An 8,574-nucleotide genomic window follows, 5' to 3' on the forward strand; every position below is an offset into this window, starting at 1 on the left:
ATGCGCCCACCATGTTGCACTGACCAAGTTGCGGTGATCCTTCTCGGACGAATGTTTGAGAGCACGATCAATGCAAAGTCTTGCGGTAAAGTTGCGGTCGGCCGATAATTTTCTATGATTGCAATCTTGCATTGCGTTAACGCATATTCTGCACAAAAATACAAAAATCAATAGTTCTAATATGCTGAACGCATGTGACCGCAATATTATAGAATTTATGCTTAATGGATGTAATTTAACATATTTTATCAACGCAATCCAACATTGTCTAATAACTTAACACTATGATAACGTGCATTTCTGCCCGTTATCAGGTACTTTATTCTAGTAACACTATCGGATGCGACCTACTTTGTAGTTGTTACAATTTTTTGTAAAGTGCTACAAACGAAGTGATCTTTATTCGTTCATGCTTACACATTAGTAAGGCAAGCTCGTCAATCCCGATGCTACCAAAGAGTCACAAAACTAGTCCATTCTTGAGGCAAGCCGGTAGGCCACATCAGCCAATAAGTTACATGAGGCAGCGACACTTCCATTCTCGAAGGGAGGTCCCGCAATCAATCTCAGTTCCATATTCATAAAGTTGACGGACAGAACTACTAGACCTTGTTACCTTCGGATTGGTCATCTTCTAGTCGAGTAAGGTGTGCACCTTCCTTTTCAAGCTCTTATAGGAGGACATCGAATAGGAGATTTTTCCAGAATTCAAGTATCTTCGTGCCTCATTTTCTTGGTCTCGATTCTTCTTCTGAAGTCTCTCTTTTCGGCCATGCATTGAACAATGAGACCCATTCCGACTCCAACAAGGAAGATTTTCTTTCCGGTGGATTTTAGAAGAAATTGACTTCTTGTTTTGTGCCCCAATCCCAAGATTGCGGGGATTCTATTTCACCCATAAAATCAACAATTGCCAATTGGATAGAAGATGTTGATCTTCCCTAGGAGTCTACCTCTGATACTCTCACTGATCTGAGGAACGCTCGATTCTTATATCAGACTACTAGCTCATATCAGACTAAACCTTAAAACGGTATGACGAACGAATTTGAAGTTTCAAATTCAGTTTTTGGAGCAAAGCGTTAAATATATATGATATATTTAACCTAATGTTTAATTGTGAATTAAACATAAAGAGATAGAAATAGGAAATATTTAAATAAGATTTAAATATCAATATTGTGAATAGAGATTCAAACTAATTAGGATTAGTGTTGGATTTAATATTAAATTAAATTAATTAAATTATTTAATATTAATTTAATTTTAAAATTGATTATTAGAATTAATTTTGAAATTAAATGGAGTTGGTCAAAATTGCATTAAAAGTCAAAATAGTTGACTAGGTCAAAAATGCAATGGAAGTCAAATTGTTTTACTTTGGGCTTTGAAAGTCAAATTTTGACCTTTGACCAAGTTAGTGGAAAGATACAACATTTCTGAGTGGAAAATACGAACTTTTGCATTGCTAAGTGTTGTCTTCATTTGAAGAAACTTGCCCCGCTAATCCCACTTTCAGTTAGTGGATTTTTTATTGTCAAATTCTCATCAAACTCAAAATTGCATGTTTTGCATGTAGTGACCTTTAAAAGGAAGAGATTTATGTTTTTTTTTTCTTGGCCAAGTGAAAATTTATGAGATTATGTGATAATCTCATAAATATTTTCTCTCAAATACTTAGCCTTTTTTCTCTCCAAATTAGCCACTTACCAAATCCCACTATCGCGTTCTAAGGTTAGAGAATAGTCGAGAAGATTCTCATGGTGGCCTACGAATCGTTCGTGAGGAGATTTGAGCTAATTTGCAGAAGTTTTGGGACTACAAAGGTTGTATGTCTTCTTCCCCTTTTACTTGTTTTAATTGCATGTTTATTCTTTGAAATTAACCTAATTAGAGTACTTTAGATCCGTTTTTCTTTCTATTGCGCATGTGTTTGTTCCATCAATAACTCCCTCCCTTTAATTTTGAAATTTAAATTTAAAATAAATTTAAATAATATATATATATATATATATATATATAACTAACTTATTATATCTGTATATAACTATATGTTATATCAAATATAACTCCTAATCTATAGTTTTTATATTGTATCAAATACAATATAACCTATAGTTTTTAATTCTCTCAATCATTTGTGGTATTTAATATAAATCACATTTATACTAAATTTAATTATGTGAATCCAATTCACATAATTAATATTTGAATCATATTCAAATATTTATTTCCTCTCAAATAAACTTTATATAATGTATCAAATTTATTATATTAATTATATCATATATAATTAAGTTAAATTAATTATATCACATATAATTAATTCTCTCAATTAATTTGAAAATTTCAAATTAATCCAAAATTAATTCCCAATAATGCTTGTTGAGCTACAAATGGGACCTTATGGACTTGTAGATTGAAGCTTCAATATATTGAATAATCAATTAAACTCCTTTAATTAAATTATTCAACATCCATTAACTGCCAGTCACTCTAGTAAAGACCGACATTTGCACTCTTCGTACTACAGATATATTTCTGTGTCTATTGGATATAACCAATCAACGATGCGATAACCCTTCACAAATTGCTCGTAAGTACAACTGGGTCAAAATTATTGTTTTGCTCCTGTAGTTACATCTTACTCCTTAAGTACCATTGACCCCTCTAATGAACAATATGTCATAGTCCAACCATGATCAAACCCTCTTGGACCAAGAGAAGATGTGGCGCCACATTATTCAAGCCCTAGAATCAGCCTTTAAGGGAGCAATTTATTTACTTACCCAGACATTAGGGAAGGAGTGAATTCCATCCTGTGTAGTTGTGTTCCCAGTTCCCTAATCAGACGAATCTTTGAAATGGTAGACTTATTGAGTCGACGATCTGGTCACTCTCACCCATACAAATCAAAGGACCGTCTTTATAGGCAGGAGTTCACAACTCACTCAGAATTTAGGTCATATAACCTATGGTCATCCTGGTGAAATGTAAGTCTCTATTATGAACAGTGTTATGTAATGAGACTATTTATTCCGTGGTCTGATTTTATACAAACTTCTTTGTATAGAATACCCCCGCTCATATGTCTCTACACGAATGATCAGGATTAGATCATTTGTAGCACTTTACAACCCTTGTAACATCTACAAAGTAGGCTATATTCGTAATGTCCCTAGGATAAGGTACCCAACCTTATCCATCTACTACAACCCATTTGGGTTATCACTTAAACATGATCCACCTGTATGTCCCTACATACATGTTTAAGCTACAGAAGATAACCTTGGATGTTAGTTTATTGGTTTGTGGGTTAGTGCTACTAAATGTCGAATAAAACATCTCATATTTTACTAAATAAATAAAAATTTTGTAAATTACAATTACAAACTACAGAACCCACGAGATTTAGGGCATTGTATAGTTATATATAATATATATGATAAATTAGTTATTATATTATTATTTAAATTAAAAGGGATGGAGTTATTAAAATAACTTCCTTCCCTTAATTTCTCTCAGAAATCATGGGATGAGGCAAGAGGGTTAGGAAATGATCTTCGTCCTTCTCCTTTTGAGTTCATGCATACTGGCTTTTGCTCTCAGTATGTTTGATTTTTTCTACAAAAAATCCTCTCTGGAATTCTTCTCCCTCAGCCTCTACCAAAATTAAGAGAAGCCCACAACTCTTTCTTAGATTCTCAACCTTAAGGCAAATACGGAGATTTCTTTGTTGGTGGTGTCTGACCAAATTGGGATTTGATATTGTTGTGTTCTTTGGTGCTCGTGATCCAAGAATATTTGTGACTGATCGAGAGAAATTTCGTGAAAAATTTGTGTCTTCGAAGGTTAATGCAAAACCCTAACTTCCTCTTCTCCTCCGTCCTGCTGTAAATTTATTGAAAATACATATTTGGTTCTCTGTAATTTTTGTACTTGGCGAAAAACAAAACTTGGGACACGATTCTGCTTCTGCTTTGGACCTGACAGTCCCTTCAATTGTATCATATTTTCTCCATATCCGTGTTCTCGTGTTGTGCCATTGTGCTCCTCAAATTCACAATAATCTTTGAATAAAATTTTCACATAATTACATAATTGATTAAGAGAGTTACATCTCATTAAATTTTTACATCTATTAATATTAATATTATTGTTAATTATAATTAATGGTAGAGATATATTTCAAAATTAATTTCTAGAAAATAAATGGATAGAACTTTTTATACTCAAGCTATCTATATCACGACTCTTCACATTATTATTACAACTACTCAAGTTGATGGTTAAGTTAAAAAAAATTCACTTTTATTTTGTATTAGTTAGTTTCTTAATTTAAGTTTTAATTATTCATAAAAAAAGTGATAATATATAGTTAACCTTTTAGAAATTAATATTATATCTCTAAATAATGGAATAATTTTTTAAACTACATTATATTATCGAAAATTATTGGAGAAAGTAGGATTTTGAATATTTTTAATCAAGATACATAAAAAATTCAAAGTAATTTTTGGAATATAAAGTTAATTTAATATTTTAAAATTATAATTTAAAAAAGTGTAACAAAAATTATTGATTTAAAATTAGTTTTCATGATATTTTAGTTTCCAAACTCTTTTCATTTGTTTTTGCACCTATGTATTCAATTTTAAATTTTTATTATTTAAAATAGAACTGATTTTAAATTTAAAAACACTCTAAGAAAATGTTAGAAATTTTGGAGAGTTGATATGGAAAAGCATAAAGAGAGAAATTAATCTTAAAAAATAAGAGAAAGAGAGAAAATTCGAATTCATTCATTTTTCGAAAAATATAATCAAAATTTAAAAAAAAAAAAAAAAAACAACAACAACGCAAGAATAATATTTCCAAAGAAATAGTAGAAGAATTTGTAAATGTGATTTCCAACACTGCTTAACATGAGGAGAAATCTTGTCTCCTCGCATTTACTTCTCCACCTAATCGATGATGTTTGTAGCTATTTTTTAAATCCTCACTCTTTTATCTGTCTTTGAATCTTTCTTCATTCTCACTTTTTAATCTGTTTTGAGTTCTTCATTATTGTTGACTACTCTCCTTCCAAATCTTAGTATCAAGCAACTTATTATATTTGTTTGTTGCAAAAATATACTTCATCCATATAGTTATAAGAATGGAAGAGATTGCAAAATTATTGAAATTCCACCACTTTGAAATATCCTTATTAATTAATGTAAATTCCACAACTTATAATATTCTTGTTTTGGATGTGGAATATTGAAAGTTTTATTGATTTTTAAAAATAAATGTTAGTAGATTAGAGAAATCATCCACCACCTAATCATTTTATTAACCAATAAATGAATGAAATTTAAATTGAAAACAAAAACCCACCAACATGAGAGTTGCTTAATTGAGTGGTTCTTGAAGCCAATGCAATCCTTTTGGTAGACTTAACCAATCAAATGAAGGATAATTTGGTATTACCTTAAAAGGTAAGGTTAATATTATCAAACAAAAAGAAAATTCTTTCACATTCGTACATATATTGTTTTACTAAAATATATTTTATTAAATTAAAATTACTAATATTAAACCTAATTAATTATAAAAATGATTAAATATTATACTATAATTAATATGATATTTATTTAATATATTAATTGATAAATTTTAATTATAGATTACTCCATTTTTAAATATTTATAATTAACATTATTATTTATGCTTAATTAACTAATTTATCAATATATTAATGATATTTATTTTTTAATAATTAATCTATGACAATTATATAAAGTTGTCATACTTAATTTTATAAATTAAATACAAAAATAAATTTTATTCATAAAGTTCGGATAACATTTTCTATACACAACCAAACACAATTCATCTTTGATTCTAAAAAGTTTATTCTCAGACATCCTTTATTCCTAGACATCTATAAAACCTTAAACCAAACTTCTGTGGTAGGTTATTCATAGGAGATTTGAAACCCAAGTCCAGTGTTCCGAGAGTAGCATATACAATCATTATTTGTCTACTTTTAAATATCTTATTTACTTTAATACATTTACTTTTTTATCTTAACAAATCATCTTCTTTTCTTTTCTTTTGTTTTTTTCTTAACCAGAACAAACTACCTTACGAATCTAATATTCTCTCTCACATTCTAACAGTAGGAAATAATATGCTTTAAGGTCGTATTTACTTGTCTATAATAAAAATTGATGTAATTATAATGAAAATTCATTGATATATTAATCACAGTAGGTCACAATTGCAAACGTAAAGGATTGTTATTTTTATCAAATTTACCTAGAATTATGAATCTAGCATATTTATTGTTACCATTACCATTGAGGATCAGAAGGATGGTAATTGTAACAGTAAATGTGACAAATTCATAATTCTCATATTGTAACAGTTACAATAACGGTAACCATAGCGATAACAGTAATAATACCGACATAATTTTCAGACACAATTGGATTGAGTATCATCCACTCGTTAATCGGTTTGCGTTTTTTTATTACAGGTTTGGAATTGAGTCTCATATGTCAGTGTAGGTTCGAAACACAAGTAAATAACAGCAAACGTAATTAAATGAGACACACTTTTTAGATTACCATTGATTTATTACATTCCCTCTAAGGTAAATGTATCCTAAATTCTAAAAAATACTTTAGTGGATAATATATTGTCACTACAAGAATTTTGGTTTTTTCTGATGAAATATTTCCCGACGCAGGCAAAAGCATTAGGAGATTTGATTTTTGTCAACGTTAACCCAAAGCGTTGGGTGAAAAACTAATCCCGATGGAAAATTGATTAGTGTAAGGATAAATAGGCTATCCCAATGCTTTTCTCAATCGTCGACATCAACTGACCACTCCCGATGCTTTCATTGTAGTCGAGAGATTGTACCGAACCCGACGGTATAGACGAGTCATCGAGGTTTAAAGGAAGGTTGGAAAATTTTTATTGGAGTTAACCTGACAGTAATTAAATTTACCGTATCTATCCCGATCGTTTTTTAGCGTCGGGACACTTAATAAGTTAAAAAGGTTTTTTTTGGAAAAATTGTATTAGTGTATCCCAACGGTGGGCAAAAACATCATCAGGATAACTTTATTTCGCCCGACGGTTTTAGAACCTTCGGGCGTTATAAATATAAATAAAAAAGCTAGCTTTTTTTTTGTAGAGTTATCCTGACGGTTTAGAAAGCACATCGAGATAGTTAACTAAAGAAAATAGGGTTTTGGAATTTTTATTATAACTATCCTGACGATGATTTGGGTCACCGTTGGGATAACGTTATTTCGTCCAACGGTTACAGAACTGTCGGGCATTGTAAATATAAATAAAAAAGCATCAAAATTTTAAACTTTTCCTGATAGTACATAAACCAACCGCTGGGATAATGTATTTCTTTGAGGATTTTTTTTGTAGAGTTATCGTGACGGTTTAGAAAGCACCGTTGGGAGAGCTAGAAAAATTCGACGGTTATGCCATGGTCGGGAGATGGTATATTTAAGAAAAGAGAATTTTATTACCGCTATCCTGATGGTGACAAAATCACCATCAAGAGAAGCTACTTAGCCCGACGGTGTCCAAACAATCGTCAGGAAAGCTTCTTTACCCCGATGGTTTTGTGAGCGTCGGGATAGGTTCGTTTAAAACCATTTTCTGCCCACAATTTCTTCCTTCTTCTTTCTTCCAATTTCTTCTCCTTCATTCTTTCTTCCACAGCTTCTTTGCCGATTCTCATTGTCCACAACTTCTTCAATTCTCACCGTCCATTATCGTCCGCAACCAGGTCCGTCGTCGCTGTCCATCATCCTTCAGTGTTTTTTTTTTCTTTTCCTGTTTTTTCCATTTTTTTTTCGTTTTCACCGGTCTATTTCATCCGATTTTTCCAATTTTTTTCTTTTTCTTTTTTTTTTTTTGAGTTTTGTTTTTTCTAGTTTTCCAGTTAAAATTTTCAGTGTTTTTCCAGTTTGAGTTATCCTTGAAGCTATTTTCAGATTAATCTCCTTCTTTGAACGAAGCGTTTAATTTTGACAAGGGTATGTAGATTCCTTAAATTCTTCTAAATAATTTCCATTGTGTTTAAGCTCAACGAGTTAATACAAAATTCTTGATTTTTGGTACAATCTATAGCCACTTTTTCACAGAATACACTCCTCTGTTGGTATTTCAACTTGATTAATAAAAGAGGAGAGAATCGGCCATTTATTACAAGTGCTCTAGGTGGTTATTTTCTTTGATGTAATTTAAAGTTGCTATCACAAGTACTCTAGGCGGTTATTTTCTTTGTCAATTTGCATAAAAAGTGGATGAAGAAGCAATGTAGAGGTTGTGAATATATTTTACTTTTGATTTATTCTTGAGTAAAAGCATAGTTTCATCAGAATTTAAGCTTGAAATGCAATCGTTGGTTATTATTTTTTCTACTTCCTTTTCCTTTCGGCATTGAACTACTCAACATGATCTGACCATTGGATATTGAGACCATATTACTTTACATTGTCTATCTTTATTTGCATGCATTCTAAAGTGTTAATATAGGATATGTAGATGATTAAA

This window comes from Benincasa hispida, chromosome 12, assembly GCF_027475165.1.
Source record: "Benincasa hispida cultivar pf3 chromosome 12, pf3_genome.v1.1, whole genome shotgun sequence".
Taxonomy (NCBI): Eukaryota; Viridiplantae; Streptophyta; class Magnoliopsida; order Cucurbitales; family Cucurbitaceae; genus Benincasa; species Benincasa hispida.